The 18,465-nt window shown below is 48.6% G+C and overlaps 1 long non-coding RNA gene across 1 annotated transcript in view; it reads left to right on the top strand.

Annotated features, from left to right (window-relative positions):
* The first annotated feature begins 1,332 nt into the window (after positions 1-1,332).
* The window catches only part of LOC132653538 (uncharacterized), a 52,516-nt gene continuing 35,383 nt past the window's right edge, over positions 1,333-18,465 (top strand). Inside the window, exons 1-2 of the long non-coding RNA XR_009591268.1 lie at positions 1,333-1,438; positions 12,740-12,803. This is a non-coding gene — a long non-coding RNA (uncharacterized LOC132653538). The remainder of the gene's footprint in view (positions 1,439-12,739; positions 12,804-18,465) is intronic.

Raw genomic sequence — 18,465 nt, 5'->3', positions numbered from 1 at the left:
TACAGAGGATCTCAGTGGGCTTCTGTGGGTGCAATTTGTATCTCTCACTCACTGTTTGCTGTTTTAGGAATTAAGACAGAAAGTTTAATGATCCTTGTTTATAATTTATTTAAGAGAGCCATAATAAATGCATGTGAACACAAATAATGTTTTTATGACTCACCTATATTTCCCAACACACAAAACGCAGGGGGAGGAAGTGTGGCTGTGCACTGTTGCGGGGGGGGGTGTGCAGCTGGGCGTTCATAGCTGCATCTGCAGCCAAAGCTTCAAGCTGGCACATGCTCCCCAACAGTACACTCAGAGTCCAAACATTTTGTTTTCAGGAAGAGAGACAGAGAGGCAGAGAGACTGACACAGAGAGACAGATAGAGACAGACATGCAGACACAGAGAGACAGAGACAGACAAGTAGACACAGAGAGACAGACAGAGTCAGACATGCAGACACAGAGAGACATGCAGACACAAAGAGACTGACAGAGACAGACATGCAGACACAGACAGACATGCAGACACAGAGAGACTGACAGAGACAGAGACTGACAGAGACAGACAGGCAGACACAGACAGAGACAGACAGGCAGACACAGAGAGACAGACAGAGACAGACATGCAGACACAGACAGACAGACAGAGAAAGGGGATGTTTTGTGGACCTCCTGGAAGGTCTCTGGATGGCCAGCGTCCCCCAGAGCAGGCTTCAGGAGCTTCTGCCATATGTACAAGCCGGGTAGATTCTTTTCTTTAATATTTTTTTTCAGTACCTTTTTGTTCCTTTTCTCCATGTTTTCTCACCATGTATCCCTGGCTGGCCTGCAACTCACAGAGACCTGCCTCTATCTCCCAAGTGCTGGGATTAAAAGTGTGTGCTACCTGTCTGGCTTTTACTAGGTTTTTATTTATTTCTGGGGTGAGGGGTGACGTTTGCAGTGTTGTGCCTGTGGAAATCTGAGGACAACCTGTGGGAGTCTGTTCTCAGTTTCCACCACGGGTTGGGGGGAGGGGGCTGGGGACTGAATGCTGGTCATTGGGCTTGGAAGAGGTGACTTTTACCCAATGGGTCATTTTACTGGCCTATGATGGGTGGATTCTTGCATGGCCCCAGGTTTATCTGCGAGGAACTAAAGCAGGAGTTAAGAAACCTTGTCCAAGGTCATGAGGCGGGGCGTCCATGGCAGAATGAGAACGGCCTTCATTTGGTACCCAAAGCCCAGCACAGAGCCCTGAAAAGAGGGCAGAATTGTACTACGCCCGAAGCCTCCGCCTGGGCAGTGCAGTGGAATCTAGGCCTTCAGTGAGGGGCGGAGGGACCCAGGGATCAGTTAGTCACCAAGTGGGCCCTGTGACAGGGTTGGAGATGGCAGCCGGCGGCGGAGGCAGCCTCGAGCTGGAAAATCAATAGGTGATCAGCGGTCCAGGGGCACGCTGTTCATCAGGTGCGGAGGGGAGGCAGGGCAGGGCCGGGAGGGGGGCGCTGGGAGGAAATATCACTGACCCCCAGCAGGATTGATCAAACAGCCAGACACCCAAGGCCAAACTCACTAATAAAGTGAGACATTCAGCTTGGCCCGGCGGCGGCTGGCTGAAGGTCTTAAAAAAACCGCTTAGCTGGGGAGTTCCTTGCTAAACTGTCTTTGTTTCCGGAGGCAACCGGGAGGGAGGGCTGACGGTGGGGGTGTCGGGGGGGAGGCCTGGCCCAGCTACTGCCTGCCTCGCCTCAATGTGACACAGACTTGGAAAGCAAGACATGGAGCGCAAATGGCGTGGGTGTCTGTGATGGATTCTGCCCAGATCAGAGCATGTGGACTTATACATGTGTGCTTTCATGTACACACACATGATAGCATGTGGCGTGGTACCATGTATGTGCAAATGTGCCTGTGTATACCTGCACGTGTGCTCACGGAGCAGACGGCATTTGCACATGGCGTGAGTGCACAGCTGTACCCGTGGTGCAGCGCACTCACGGGACAAATGTGCCCAGGTGTGTGCGCATTTGCATCTGAGGGAGGAACGTTGGTTTCTGGGCCATTTGCTTTCAAGCTAATCTCCCGACTTCCTCTGCTCATGGTCTCAGGGTTGCCACATGCATTTGAGAGTCTAGATAATTACACCTTGAGAGGATGGGTGCAGAAATGGGGACCCAAAGACTACATCTAAAAGGCCAAGCTCTTCCACAGAGGGATATGATGTGAACTTGGGAAGGAAAGAGGAAAGGGAGTGAGGGGCCTGCACAGTAGGGTGAAAGAATGTTTTTGTGAACACGCACAAACTGCATATTCACACTCGCACACACACACACACACACAGATGGGGGGATAGAGAAGGAAGGGGAGAGGTCAGGGTAGTTGTGGGGTACTGAGGCATTAAGAGTTGTGACAGGTAATGAACCTGACATCCTTTGACATTCTTAGAGGGATCCAGCAAATGGCAGAACCACTTCTGACTCCCTGCATGCTGGACTGGGGTTTGCCGGCTGTCCCACCGTATACTGGCTATGGCTGTAGGCCCGTTGTCTTTGTTTGGATTGAGTGATAGAACTGTTTATATCAAGAGCTTAAGTTTCTTATGTAAAATGGACTGCAAGATGGCAAGGTGGTTCCTGCTTGTAATTCCAGCCCTTGGGATTATAGGGAGATAGAGATGAGAGGATCAGAAGTTCAAGGCCGTCCTTGGCTACATAGTGAATTCAAAGCCAGCCTAGAATACAAGAGACCCTGTCTTAATTTTTTTTTCTTATGGAATGCATAAGAAAAATCTGTCATGTAGAAGAAAGATTTCACAAAGGCTTTCCCACGAGTCATCTTCTCTAACCCTAAACATTGCTACAATTTATATCCATTTTTTTTTTTTTTTTGATAATTTTGTTGTAACTCAGAGCTTGAATCACTTGCAAAGTCAGGGCTTGAGCCCAGCCTCCTGACCTCCAGAACCCAGGACTGTCCTGTCGGTTCAGGGCCATGTAGGTTTTGCCGAACAGGTCTGTAGGCCAGGGCTGCGTCTGGAGAGGCCTCTCATCACTCATCTCTCCTGCGGCTAGAGAGCACCGTCCTGGCGTCAGGAGCAGAGGGTGTGGCTTGCACACATTCTGACCATTCACTTACCAGCAGCTCCAGGCCAGCTGGTCAGCCCTTATCTCAGAAGCTTGACCGAGCTCCGTCTGCCTTCCCGGTCGCTGGGAGGACCCATAGCGCTCTAGTAGCTGACGTTAGGTCGTGTAGATCTTAAATTCTTGGGGTTTTGTAAAGGCATGCAGCAGACTCACTGGAGAGCACTTTAGGATCTGAACCAGGAAAGAAGTGTAAAACTAGATTTTCTTCACATGGGCTCCATGGACCACCTGAGTCAGTATTACCAGAGGCCTGGGGACATGCAGAGCTCAGGCCTAGTCCCATAGCTACTGAGCCACACTCCTTGAGGCTGGGCCCCAGGACTCCCCATCTATTAATGTCTGGAGTAATTCTTCCCCCTGTCTCATCGGTGCCTTTGCACCTGCTGTTTTATAGGTCTGCATGCCCACCCTCCCTGTAGAGCTCTGTGTAGCTCACATTTCTTTTCCTTCAGGTCTGTGTTCTGATATCACTTCCTGTCATTTACCTAAAACAGCACCCTTCTCACTTCCAAAGCCCTTGCTGTCTTTTATGCCCTTATTTTTACGGTGGATGCTAACTAGATGCGTGTGGGAATAGATATGTAATATCAGATACTGTACTGTATTTCATACATGGAGTACGTACGGTATACATTATATGACTTAACCTATGCCACAGACCATACAATCCAGACATGCCAGTGTGCTTTTGTTTGTTCCTTTTGCCCCTTAGCAGAGTGTATCTTTGGGGGCAGGGCTTGCCTGTCTTGTTCACTGATGTACCTTGGTGGGCAGACCCTGGCCTGGAAGAGGCTGGTGTGGGGGAGGGGAGAGGGCTTCTAAAGTGCCCAGTGTACTCTTTGTGTGCGCTGAGGGTCGTGACCAGAGCCTATGTGTAACTTTTAACGTGAAAACAAAAAGTCGTGCACCCACACATGTGGTAGCCCCTCCCCACCTCTACACTGAGAACCAGTGAGACTGTCTCGGGTGCCCAGCCAGGCCTCTCTGGGATTCAGCAAGTGGGTCAGAAGCTCCAGTCATGTTTGGGGCTTCTTAGATGCCAGGCACCAATGAGGACCAAAGACTCACACCGAGGCCAGCTACGCCTTGATCTGTTCTTAACTCGACATCAATTCTGAGACCATCCATTTGGGAAGGGGACAATCAGCTTCAAGTTTGGACAACTCATTGTCTGGGCTGTGAGCAAGCAGAGCCTCCCTCTGGAGGATTAAATGAGAGACCCAGAGGCCAGCAGGTAGTAAGTAGCACTTGTATAGAAAGCAGACAGCAAAGAGGCTCCCGAGGGGCTGGGATGTGGCTCTTCTCTGCCTGGCACAGTGGAGGCTCAGGGGCAAACCTCTGGGTTCGAAAGGCCCCATGTGTTTAGCCAGCGAGCCTTAGGGACATTCTGTGGACACCATGTATAAAGAAACCAGGGATGCACAGGTGTGGGTGCCGAGGCTACGGGGCTCCTTGAGCTTTGTTAGCTGGCTTACAAATGTACAGCTGTTTACAAATGAGCTTATCTGGCCTCTCTCCTCAATTTGTAACAGCTTAGTCAGAACGGGAAAGCAGCTGTGTCCTAGGAAAGAGCAAAGGACCCGAAAAGGGCAAAGGCATTGGGTGGGAAAGAAATAGGGAGTCAGTGTGCAAGAGGGAAGAGGAGAGAGTAGGTGAAAGTTCATCGCATGGATGATCAAGTTGGGCATGGTTATCCACTTTGTAGACAAGGACGCACTGAATGGCTCAAAACCTTGCCCTGTTCAAAGGTAGAGCTAAGAGATCTTAACTCAACCCCGATGGCATTCCTTCACCATTCTGCTCTTGGGAGCTCAAGAAGCGTCAACGAAGAGTGTTTTACACCTTCAGCTGGCATTTGGCAAGCATCTAGATGCCATTTTGGTAGAAAAGCTGGAGCAGTGCCCACTGGCTTGGGAGCAACCAGGCAGGCCATGCCAACACAGATGGCATGGTGACTGAATGGACTTGACATTCTGCAAGGTATGGAGGCTGGCCTGTGGCCATTCTGTTGTTCGAACATAACACACAAGGGGGGTGTTTACGACAGTGTCCCCCAAAGATGTGTCCGCTTAGATCATGTGAGTGGGAGGCTGAGTAGAAGGCTCAGTTGTAAAGCACTATCCTTGCCAATACCTGATCTTTGATCCCAGAATCCATGTTAAAAATCATGTTGGGCACATTGCTAAGGAAGTGTGGGAACCAATGTTTGCAATCCCAGCAGTGGGGAGGCAGAGACCAGGATATCCCTGTTCCTTACTGGCCAACTAATCTAGCCTATCTAGTGAATTCCAGGCCAGGGGGAAACCTGGTTTCCAAAAAAGTAGGTGGGCAGCTCTCGAGGACATTTGAGGTTGCCCTCTAACCTCTACACACACAAGCACATACCTGTATCAGCACATACATGAACATGTGCACACACACATGCACACAGAGCAGGACTTTATGACCTGGAAAATGGATCTTTGCGATGTCATTAAACCAAGGGGCTCAAGTCGAGCCATGAGGTGAGGTGAGTACAGTGGTTCTAAACACAGGCCCCAGGGGACAAGGTGATGCAGAGATGGATTCAGACAACAGAGTGATGCAGTCACTGGCTTAGGCACCACGAGGACCAGGGGCGCCAAGATGGCAGAGGGCCGATCCCTTCTTAGGTGCTTCAGAAGAACCCCATCCTGCTGGCACCTCCGTTTGGGACAGGGCTGTATGGGAAGATGTGACACTTTTTTTTTTTTTAAAGAACTTATTTATTTGTTTTACGTATGAGTGTTCTATCTGCATGTGTGCCTGCATGCCAGGAGAGGGCTCAGGTTCAGATTCTAGCATAGAATGGTTCTAAGCCACCATGTGGTATCTGGGTATTGAACTCACAACCTCTGGAGAGGCAGACAGTGCTCTTATCCTCGGAGCCATCCCTCCAGCCCCAACATGTCACTTATTTTAAGCCACCAAGTTTGTGGCAATTCATTAAAGCAGCCCTGGAAACCTAAAACTGGATGGGTGGGTAGGAGCCTGAGTTAACAACCAGAGTTGTTAATCAAGTGGAGTTCACCTCTGCCTCAGCTTCCCTGGGGGAGTGTAGGCATGGAAAGGACTCTCCACAGTGCAGCTCAGGAGTGGGCTGGTCTGTATGGGAAGGAACAAGCAGGCAACACTGACAGGGCCTCAGGGGAGTTCAAGTGGCTTTGTAGACGAATGACCTGTGCCTTATCAAGATCCAGCTTCAGATGGCGCAAGCCTGTACGCAGTCAGCAGAAACTGTCCGTTAAAGTTTGAGCTTGGTGGCTTCCTTGGGATGCCTCAGCTTTCAGAAGGGCCTGTGATCGTGAGGGGAGCCCCTGAGACATCACAGTGTGCTGTGGCTGAGCTTAGACACATGCCAGGTGGGTTCAAGGTCAGACGGTGTCCAGTTACGCTGGGTTAATTGGGATGTGACACTGCCCTAGGATGGGCGTCTGTAGTTGAACTTTAGGAGAAGTCGGCATGGATGAGGAGGGGGGCCAGAGAGAGGGCTCAGCAGTTAAGAGCTCTTGCTGCACTTCCAAAGGACCTGATTCCAAGCACATTGGATGACACACAAGTATCTGTAGTTCCAGCTTTGGAGAGTTTGATACCCTCCTCTGGCTTCTGAGGACATTCTTCACGTGTGTGTGTGTGTGTGTGTGTGTGTGTGTGTGTGTATGCGTGCGTGAGAGAGAGAACACATACACAAATAAAAATAAAATAAAAATTTAAAAAAAGAGGCAAAGGTTTGGAAAGATGAAGGACCCAGGTTATTGCAGCAGTGCTATCTAGAACTGGATAGAAAGTGACAGTCACTGGAAGTGCCTCTGGAGGGGAGAGGTGATGAGTGACTGGGGCTGACAGGGGGCAGAGCCATGTCCTAGGCTCTGGGGACCACAACATTAGAACTTCTGTCTTGGATGAACCTTGAAGACCACCCCACATCCTTCCCCTCCGGCTTTCTCCTGATACAGTCTTTTCCATTATGCTGCCTTGGATGTGATTCTCACCACCCACCAAGACACAGCCTCCCTCAATGAGCCACAGCATTTCCCCAGCCAAGAGCCCACTGTTCTGAATTCGGTAAAATCAGTTTCATATTCTCTTCCAGTTTCTGTGCCAAGAGCTGGTGTGGACAGAATCCATCACATAACTGTGTGGTGGCCGTAACCGATTATCCAGCTGGAATGCAGGGAGCTTAGGGCTTTGTTTTTTTAAGTGTATCTTTCATATTGGCAATGAATCTCGGTGTGGGTGTGGGGAATGGCACACCGATGTGTTTATTAAGGGAGCACAAAATGGTACATCCCTTGAGGAGAGAGCAATTTGGAAGTGACACAAGATACACACTGTGTGTGGGCATTTGGGGCTTTTTACAGTTCAGGTGGACAAGGAATTTCAGTTTTTGTTTTTCTGTGATTGGATTTGATTTCTGTCTCAGCATCTCTCCTCCCTTCTCAAAGACACACAACCTCTACCAAAAGGCAGAAAGAGAATCCCACTTGGCCTGTTTGAGTCAAAACACCTCTGTCCTCCATCGTTTCTATGGGGTTCATGTATTCAGGAGTGATAGGTGTTGAAGTGTAAAGTTTTCGCCACTTTGCTTTCATGGTGGTGCGTGCTGGGTCAGCACCAGATTTACCAGAGCTGACTTTACATTTCTCGGCTCCTTTTCTGCTGGACAGAGCCGTTCAGCTCCTGCTCAGTGTTGCTCTGGGGCTGCCCTAAGATGTCCCTCTCTCCCTATCATCTTCATCAGGACTGTAGATAGGAAAGGAGACCCAGGTCACCTCTCCTTTTAGGTACCCCGAGTTATCTGAGATACCAGTTCTCCACCCCAAATTTAGAGCAATCCCCAAGCAAGCTGGCACACATCGGGAGACTCTGTTCAATTCGTTACTTTCCTCTCATCCCTTCTCTTCCCTCTGCCTTAGAGTGTTTTCTGTGTTTTACTTCCTGTTATGGTTTAAATATTGTGTTAGGTTGTTTTGTCAACTTGACAGCAACTAGAGTCACCTGGTGAGAGGGAAACTCAAGTGAAGAACTCCCTTCATTGGGTTGGTCTGTGAGAAATTGTCTTGACTGATGATTGATGTGGGATAGCCTACCCCACTGTGGATAGCTCCATCCCTCAGCCAGAAAGCATGTGCTGTATAGAAGAGTGGGCTGAGCAAGCCAGGGTGAACAGGCCAGGGGGTAGCATTTTCCTATGGTTCCTGTTTCAGTTCCTTTCTCTGGGTTCCTGCCTTGAGTTCCTGCTCTGGCTTTCCTAGATGATAGGCTGTGATCTATAAGCTACGATAAAGTCTTTCCTCTTCAAAAGGGGCTTTTAGTCACAGTGATCACAGCAACAGAAGATTGACTAGGACAACTGGTATGCTCCCGATGACCCAAGGACATCTCACTAGGCCCTACCTTCGAAAGCCTCACCACCTCCCAACTGTGACCCACTAGGGACTTCAACACATCGGCTTTCAGTGGGACGTTCACTAAGACGACAGCACACAGCACCCAACCCATAGCATGATTACACCAATGTCTCAGTTAGCTGTTCAATGCTGTGACAAAGTACAGCAAGGGGACAGTGAGGAACAGTGGATCTATATCTTCACCATGGTTGCAGAAGGTTCCCTGAATGGTTGGTTGGTCCTGTGAGCTTAGGCAGAACACCATGGCTGTGGGGTTGTATGTCATTCCACAGGAAATTTCTACCCTGTGGCAGACAGGACAAGGAGAGAGGGAAACAGAAAGGGGCCAGGACTTGCCCCCAGCCGCTTACTTCCGCCAACAGATCCTCTTCTCTGCTTTTTACCTCCCAATAATGTTATCAAACGATGAATCCAGAGACCCTAGAATCCAGCCACTTCCCTGGAGCAAGCCTGAAATAGACTAAACGATGGGGGCCACCTCATATTAAAACTGTCACAAGTTTAAATGAAGTATGGACATGCATGCTTAGAGCCAGCCCTGACACCGAGTTCTATGTGAGAGTCAGGTATAGCTGTGCCAATATTTGCATGCATTACGGAAGGTTCTAGAAATAGCTTAAGGGAGTACTACCTTAAGGGAGTAAACTTAGGGGCACAGGAAAGACTTGCACATTTCATTATATATCTATATCTATATCTGTCTATCTATCTATCTATCTATCTAGCTATCTATCTATCTATCTCTGCATTATTGCAAAAGACACAAACAATCACTTGTATTTAGAAATTAAACTCCCTTTTAGAAAAAAATTACAAGTATTTTTTGGGAATGTTAAACTTTGCAACATTTAACGTGGAACACAAGATATGACGGTGCTCACCTGTCTGCCGCTCATTGCGTGTGTGTCGGAAGCACAGCTAATGAGTAAGCTTGGAGCCGGGCTGGATATCCCCAGCCCCTTAAACTCCCTGCTGACCCAGTAGAGGGGCAAGGCCCCATTGCAGTCCTTCAGGTCCCCCTGCCCCCAACTGGTTGCCTGGGAAACAGCCCTGTATTGAGTGAGGCCATCCCTAAGCCAGCCCAGCGATCTGTCCTTGTCTAATTATTATTACTCTTTGCATTTCCTTTCAGATGAGTGATGGGGGAGGGTCGGGAGGTGGGAGGGTGCAGGGCCGTGGAGTGGTGATTTGGGGGGTGGGCAGCTCATCTTTGAAAGGACAACATTTATCTCTCTAGAAGCCCCAAACGCCCAAGGGACACAAATTTGGCAGTTGCCACCGTGCGGATCTGTTTGTGTGCTCTCATGCAGCTCTGACATGCGCTGACCTGGAATGTGTGTACACGAGTGTGTGCACACAAGAGGAAGGGTGAGTGGGACTCTCCGAGAGCCTGCAGGCACCTGTGGTTGCGTGTGCTCAGTGTGTGTGTCTCCTGACACTGCGCGCATTGCTGAGACTTCTAGCCTAGGTGTGTCTGCTTGCAGGCCCTGTGACATGGTGTATGTGGTTGTGCTCACGACTGGCAAGCGAGGAAACCCTGGGTGTGCGTTAGGATAGGTAACAGCTTGGTATCTCTCTGTGTGAGATAACATGTCTCTACAGAGGAAGCCCTGGCATGAGGCTTGTCTTTGCCAGCCCGGGAGCCTGTGCGTTTGCAGAGATGGCCTCTGAGCACACTGGCATGTGAGTATGTTATGGGAATAAAAAACAGATCCTAAAATTGGGGGGCTGCCTTAAGCTAGAGACCACTGGGCTAAAGACATAGAGGGTGATTAATATTTAGGAGTTTGTACACCGCCTGATTTGGTGCCTGCCTGCAAAGATATTCTCCTCTCTTGTTCCTGCTGAATCCAGGCCTCTTGAACACGACTTCCACTTTCCTCCTAATGGAAGGTGAGATCCACTTTCCACCTTATCACGAGAGTGCTGCCAATACCAGCGAGCAGCCCAACCTAACCGGCACTTTAGCAGACACACGGCAGAGCCAGTGCCCCAAAGACTGAGTCGAAACCACTGCTCTGAGTCTTTGAGTATTGGGTTGATTGTGTGTGTGCTCATGTGTGTAAGTTTGTATGTGTGTGTCTGAGTGTGTGTTTGTATATGTCCATGTGGGTGTGTGTGCATGTGTGTATGTTTGTCTGTGTGTGTGTTTGTGTGTGTATATGTGAGTGAGTGTATGTCTATGTGTGTGCACATGTGTGTTGTTCTTGTTCCTCAGATTGTTTTTTTTTCCCAGAAACTGTCCACCTTTTTTGTTTGTTTGCTTTTTAAAAATTAATTAATTAATTCAATTTATGTCTTGGTCAGAGGCCCTTCCCTCCTCTCCTCCCAGTCCTATCCTCCCTCCTATATCTCCTCTCCTCTATTCCTCAGAATAGGGGATCCCCCCTACCCACACATCCCAGCTCATCTATTCACATGAGGACCAATTTCCTCTTCCTCCCCTGTGGCCTGGTAAGGAAGTTCATCGGGGGGATATCTCCAACACATAGAAGACTATGTTGTCTTCTTTCTGTTTGTTTGCTTTGTAAGACAGGGTCTCTCACTGGGATATGGGGTGTGCTGATTCAACTAGGCTGGTTGGCCAGTGGCCAAAGGGGTTCTACCTGTTTCTACTCCTCCAGCTCTGGGATCATCCATCCATTTATCTATCTGTCTATCTGTCTATCTATCTATCTATCTATCTATCTATCTATCTATCTATCTATCCATTCATTCAGAGACAGGGTTTTACTATGCACCTCTGCCTAACCAAGAAATCACCATGTAGACCAGGCTGGCCTTGAACTCACAGAGATCTATCTGCTTCTGTCTTTTGAGTATGGGAATTAAAGGCATGCACCACCACATCTTCCCCGATTTTTTATGTGGGTGCTGGGATCAAACTTGGGTTCTTTTGCTTATATGGCCTGCCCTTTCCTGGCTGAGCTGGCTCCCAACCAGCTAGGCTGATTTGCATGGTGTCATCATGGCAATGTGTGGAGGATGATAACTAATCCTGGAGGCTGGTTCAGGCCACATGTGGGAGAGAATACACCAGGTATGAATCTGAAGGAGTACGGTCACCAAGACTGCCTCAGAGGTCACCTAACACACACACACACACACACACGCCACACACATACACACAGAGAGGGTTGTCTGTCTGTCTCCCTCTCCCATCCTTGGGTAGGCTGTTTGTTTAAGGTCAGCTTTGTTCGTGGCTATGATGGCCAGTCTTGGTCATCAATTGACCACATCTAGAATGAACTAAAACCCTGGAGTTGGCAACACCTGTGAGGGATTTTCTGGCTTGGAGCATTTGAGGTGGGAAAACTTATCCTAAGTCTGAGCCTCACCTCCTGGTGGCAGCCCATGTAAAGGACGTGGAAGAAGAAAGCGCTTCCTTTCTGCCTGCTCACTCTCACCCTTGCTGGCAAGTTTATCTATGCTGTTGCTGAAGTATTCCTTTGCTAGTATTAGAGCCTATTTCTTTGGGATTCTGACACAGGCTGGAGACCAGCCTTTCTCTGTGAATCCCCTGACTCCAGGACCAGACTGGGGTGGCTGAGACATACAGCTCCGTGGACCAAACAATTACCAGATTCTTGGCCTTTCTGTCGGGACACAGCCATTGTTGGACTACCTGGCCCATAGCTTGAAAGCCACTCTAATAAACCCCACATAGGACACGTGTTTATTTGTAATATGCAAATATATATACTCATTCTATAGTTCTGTTCCTTTAGAGAACCCTGGCTTGAAGACCATGGCGAGAGAGAGCAGGTTCTTGGAGGCTCGGAAGACCCATGTGGTCCTGATGCTGTAGCCAAGGCTCCTTTCCCTCTGCAGGAGGTTCTCTCCGTGTAGGATGCAGAGCCCTTCACCCTGCTAAGGTTCCAGCAGAACACCCTGAAGTTTGAGTAGGAAGGAGGGGAGGAACCTTTGGTGTCCCAGCGGGCCTTTTGTTGTGTTGATAATGCATTCACCAAAAGTGACTTGGGGAGAAAAGGGTTGACTTGGCTTACAGGTCACAGTCCATCACAGAGGGAAGCCAAGGCAGGAACTTGGAGGCAGGAACTGAAGGAGGGCACACAGACAAATGCTGCTTTAATGGCTTGCTGCCCCTCTTCATGTCCAACTGTCCAGGAGTCGTGCTGCCCGCAGTGGGCTGGGCCCAGCCATATCAACTCAAGTTCTCTCTTCCCTCTTCCCAGGCATGTCAAGTTGACAACCAGGATTAGCCACCATGATGAGGAACTTTCTGAGACTCGTGGAAAGGTAGGTGCTGAGAGCCCCTTTCGGGGGTACAAGCTGGGGAGATGTGCTTTTCTTACCCTCCTTCAGGGCTCTGGTTCTCCCCTTCAGCATTGGTCCTTCCCTCACTGGAGAAAACCCAGCTATCTCTCCTCTTCTCATGGACCAAAATTTCAAGTCCTCTTCTCTGTTATCCATGCCCAGAGCCCTCTGACAGTGAACTAGGGCTCTGTGCACTGTAGAAGTGATGAGAAACACACAGAGGTGTGTGTGTATGTGTGTGTGTGTATGTGTGTGTGTGTGTGTGTGTGTGTGTGTGTGTGTGTGTGCTGGCAGTCTGGTTGGGGTAGGGATAAATTTCAGTGTCTGTTTTACTTCTCCCGCAGACCAGCATCAGGCTGACACCTTGTATGAGGTGAATGGAGATCATGGATCCTCCCAGGGGTGGCAGGGCTTCAGTCATTGCAGTCACTGCTGCCCAGTGAGAACTCACCCAGCTACCTTGCTGGGATCCGTGCCTGGAGCTGCTCAGGGATCCTGGGTGTTTATCCCCAGGGCACACTCAGGCCAAGGCTGCGTCAGGTTTTCCAGTACAGAGCTAGAGAACTGGTAATACATATACATAAAATAAAAAAGTAATTTGTTTTTGAGACCGAGTCTCACACTGTGTTGTCCTGCTCAGCCTGGAATTCAGCTGTAGATCAGGCTGACCTCAAACTTACAGAAGAGATCTACTGCCTTAGTCAGGGTTTCTATTGCTGTGATGAAATACTATGACCGTGACAACCCGGAGCGGAAAGGGTTTATTCCAGCTTACACTTCCAGGTGACAGTCCGTCACTGTCATGCCCTTTCCTCTCTTTACCCCCCAAGCCAGGACATGTCGCTCTTACTGGCACAAATCCCAGGGTGCCCCCCGTCCTGCTAGTGTCCTCAGTCTGGCCATAGCCCAGCCTCTGAGATCTGACTCTTCAGCACCATGGTTCAGCCAAGGTTAAGAGCAACTTCCTGCAGGATCCAAGTTACGGTTTTCAGAGCAGCATCGGAGGCCCTGTATGCTGCCTCCCTTGGTCCTGCAGGAACGCTGCACAGCCTGTATGCTGAGGACCTTGCTCAGCCCAGTGGGCTCAGCCTGAACCAACCTGCCCCTTCATTAGGAGAGTGTGGGCATTAGCTGAGGTAGGGAGGCAAGGTGATACTTCTCTGCCTCCCCTGAGAGGTGGGTCTAGTGATGTCTTCTCTGAGGTTACTATATGCAGTATTCTCCTGCCTCACAACGTGCTCTGTCTCTGGGGAGAAAAAAGATCCATACATTTACCCATCCATCCATCCATCCATCCACCCATCCATCCGTCCGTCCATTCATCTATTGCCTTAGATTCTGGGTCTGGCCACTCACCTTCATGTCAGAAGCCATTTTCTGCTCTCCCTCCTGCCTTCAAGCCTAAGGATTTCAGAAAAAAAAAAAAAAAAGCCTAAACTTTACTGAGAAATACTTTACAATAAATAAAGCTCATATATTTTAAGTTAATGGGATAATGACTTTGGGCAAATGTATGCTCACAGGTCACAGTCCCCCAGTGAGATATAGAATGTGCCCACAACACAGCAAAGTTCCCCAGTTTTTATTCGCCCATTAACCGCCCACCACGCCATTAGCAACCACTGACTAAATTTCTCTGTCTAAGTTGCATTTGCTTTTAATTCTGTGTCCAATACCCAAATAAAACATTTTTCATTTTTCTGCCATATATATCCTTCAAGCATTGCTGACAGTGGCCAGATACAACACACACACACACACACACACACACACACACACACACACACAGTCACATGCAGGTACACACGCACGTACACACATGCGCATGTATGCACACACAGACACACACACACACACACACAAGTCATTTTGCTTCTTCTGTTCTCCTGTCAGAGTGAGAGCAAGAAGACAAAAATCAGAATTCTTGCCCTGTCTCAAAAGTAAAAGGGACAGATTAGCTTCCTGCCAGCGCACTGCAATAAATACATTGTCGTTTTTATCCCTCGGTGAATCATGGCCTCCATTTCTCCCGTAACTATTATACAGTCTGCTGGCATTAGATCATTTTTTGGTAATTTTATTTTCACCAATTGTTTTATGAAATTTTTGAGTTTTATGGACACTAAAACAAATCTAGCCTGCAAGTGTTATAGCCCCTTAAATCATCGACAGGAAATCTCAAGGTTCCCTCAGACTCGGGTAGAAGGAAGTGTTAGGGAAGAAAGATTGCCCCGAGCTTATAAACTGAGCAAAGCCCAGAGATAAGTTTGTAAAAGGGACATAGATCACGATGGGTGAAGACTCCCGTGTAAAACATCTCCCTGCTCAGCTCCTGTAAGAATAAAAGTGGACTTTTTCTGAGCAGGAACACTACGCACAGTTCTTGCTTGCTTACTTTGCCACCACGCCCGTCTTCCCCAAGGGTGCTCTAGCGCCAGCTACCTAACTGACAGAGTTAGGGCTGTCTCTTGGAAGCCCAGAGTCCCTAGGATGTCTTCACAAAACTCACACTTGTGGTAACAAGTGTAAATAGATACCAAAAAGATTCTAACACACATGTTAAAAAAAGAAACCCAAAGCAACAACAAAAACAGCCTGAGGTGAGGATAGCTAAGTGCGTTCAGAGAGAGGCTTGCCTCACCAGGCGTTGAAATGCGTGATAAAGCTACAATAATAAAACCAGTATGTGTGAGGCATAAGGCCGGATGGACAAATCAATGGAATGAGATAGATCGTCCTGAGTAAGAACCCAGTCCATGGAAAATGAAGGCTCACAAATCAGTGCAAGAGGGATGGATTATTCAGTAAATGCAGTCTGTAAATCTGGTTATTTGGAAAACAGTTAATTCAGATCTCTATTTTATTCTATAGTCTAAAAAAATAAAAACTACATGGGTGGAAGTAAAAGATAAACCAATAAAAGACTAGAAGAAAGTATAAAAAGAAGTATTTGCTCTCTGGATGAAGAGGGTTTATCTACAGCCTTGGATAGAGCTGCTAAGCTAAAAACACACAAAACGGATTTAGTCTCTGCAAACTATGACCCCTGATGGCACGGCACTTCAGCGGCTAAAGGCACTTACTGCCAAGCTTGCAGACCTGTGTTGGATTCCCAGGTTCTGCATGGTGGAGGGAGAGAACCGACTCCCACAGGTTGTCCTCACCTTCCTGTGGGTACCATGGCACAGACAGGCTCATACACACACAGACAAGAATAAATAAATAAATGTAAAAGACATTGAGATACTACTTGATCTCAGGTCCCCAAAGAAAGACCCCCAAATCAAAGGGACAAATTATTTTAGACACGCATGACACCAAAAAGTATGTCTGTCCGATAGCTGATTAAGAATACCATTAGTGCTGTTAGACTAGGTAAAGGGCAAACCTTTAGTTAAAAAAAAAAAATCGGAGTTATTTTAAGTTATGAGTGTTTTGAGTGAATGCATAGATGAGCACTGTGTCCATGCCTGGTGCCTGCAGAAGCAAGAAAAGAACGTTAGATTCTGTGGAACCGGAGTTATGAATGGTTGTGAACCACCACCATGCTGAGAACTGAACCTGGGTCCTTTGGGAGAGCACCCAGGGCTCTTAACCGTGGAGCCATCTCTCCAGCCCCAGAAAAGCTTTATAACTCATATGATAGCTGCAAACATCTCGATCTGCAACCATCCTGGTTGTGGCAGTTAATTTTATGAAGCGGTATGGGGAGGCAGTGTGTTATGTGTTGTGACCAATGCCATGCTCTTGGTGTGTGTGTGTGTGTGTGTGTGAGAGAGAGTAACACCTGAATGTGTGGTCTGAGAAAGCAGGCGGCCTTGTCAGTGTGGGTGGGCCTCCAGTCAGCAGAAGGGATCATAGAGCAAATGTGTGCGAGCCTCCTGTGAATGAGGGGTACTCCTCTGGCTGGGATGCCGTTGGTTTTGGTCCTGCTTTTAGACTTGAATTGAACAGAACCGGTGCCTCCCTGAGTCTTGAGCCTGCTGGCATTGGAGTGGATCTGACCCCTCATCTCTAGCTTGATGACTGCAGATGTTGGGGCTTGGTGACCTCTAGACAGTATAGTGAGACAGTTCTTCATGTCAAACTTCCCTCCCTTCCTCTCTCCCTATTTTCCTCCCTCCTTCCTTCCACCGTTCTTTCTCTCTTTCTCTGTGTGTTTCTTCAGGAACGCTGACCAATACACTAGTTATCAAAGGAAGAGAAACTCAAACCCCCTTGGTTTGCTACTTTTCTGAACATCTCCTGATACACCGAGGATTCTCTTGGACTCACCCATCAGGATCCTGGCAGACTTTCCTAACTAGAACAACCTCTTTGTTCCCACAGCTCCCTCCCTCAAGCACCAGCCCTCAAGATATGCCCCCCTCCCCCTGCCACCTTTTGGCCTCCTTGGCCCGCTGACTCTCTGGCTGGGGTGGTTATTTTAGTTGCTTTTCTCATGGCTGTGACAAAATACTCAACTGAAGCATTTTAAGGAAGGGGGGGATTATTTGGCCTCACAAGCGAGGGTCTGGTGTATTGCGATGGTGAGGCAGGAATGGAGAGGCAGCAGTCAGAAAGCTGGCTTCCCCCTTTCCCGTTTTCATTCAGCCCAGAGCCCTTACTTTGAGCACACCCTGGGTGAGTCTCCCCTCCTCAGTTGACCCTCCGGGAACTCCCTCACAAACATGCCTACAGGTGTGTCTCCTAGGTGATTCCATATCCAGTCAATTGACTCTGTTTTTGTCTGCCCTCTGATGGGTTCCAGTCACAAAACTTTGCATAAATGTGGTCCTAGATGGGCAACTGCCCCCTGCTGGAAATCCAAAGGGCCTGCATCCTGTCTGTAGTAACTTCAAGTGTACCTGACTGAGATCAGGGTGCAGAGGACTCCCCAGAGAGAGAAAGGAAGAGAGCCTGAGACTAAGACAGCCCCCGGCAGGAGTTCCACCCTGCGTTATTGCCCCACTGTCAGAAGGTCAAAGAGCACAGGCCCATCTAGTTGCCGGCTGGGCGCCTACGCTCTCCAGCAGCGGGTCTCAACCTTCCTAACCCTGCCGCCCTTTAGTGCAGTTCCCCTTGTGCTGACCCCAATCATTGCTACTTCAAAACTGCAATTTTGCCACTGTTATGAATTGAAATGGAAACGTCTGCATGCAGGATATCCCATATTCGATCCCCCACAAAGGAGTCTTGACACACAGGTTGAGAACTGCTGCTCTAGAGACTCAGGTTTTGGCTCTTTTTTTTTTCCTTTCACTTTTTATTGATTCGTTGTGAATTTCACATCATATACCCCAACCCTACTTATCTCTCTGTCCCTTAGTATCTGCCCTTCACCCATGTAACCTCCCCCCCCAAAGGAAACAAACAAACAAATAACCACAACAAGCCACCACAACAAAACATCTCACTTGGAAGCTGCGGTGTGTCACAGTGTGTCCCACAGTATTCCCTTTTGTCCTCACATCTTTACTTGCAAATGTCCATTGCAATGTGTCATTGGTCTGGTCATTGGTCTTCTGCTACACCATCAAAACTGGGTCCTCATGGGGACTCCTCTGAGATATCTTCTTGTTGCTCTGGGTCATTGAGATCCTGCAGCTTTGGATCTGCACGATTGGCCCCTTCATGAACTCCAGCAGTTCATAGATGGGGTAGA

This window comes from Meriones unguiculatus, chromosome 4 (assembly GCF_030254825.1).
Source record: "Meriones unguiculatus strain TT.TT164.6M chromosome 4, Bangor_MerUng_6.1, whole genome shotgun sequence".
NCBI lineage: Eukaryota > Metazoa > Chordata > Mammalia > Rodentia > Muridae > Meriones > Meriones unguiculatus.
Note: the sequence above shows the minus strand (reverse complement) of the source record. Positions and strands in the feature narration are given on the sequence as shown.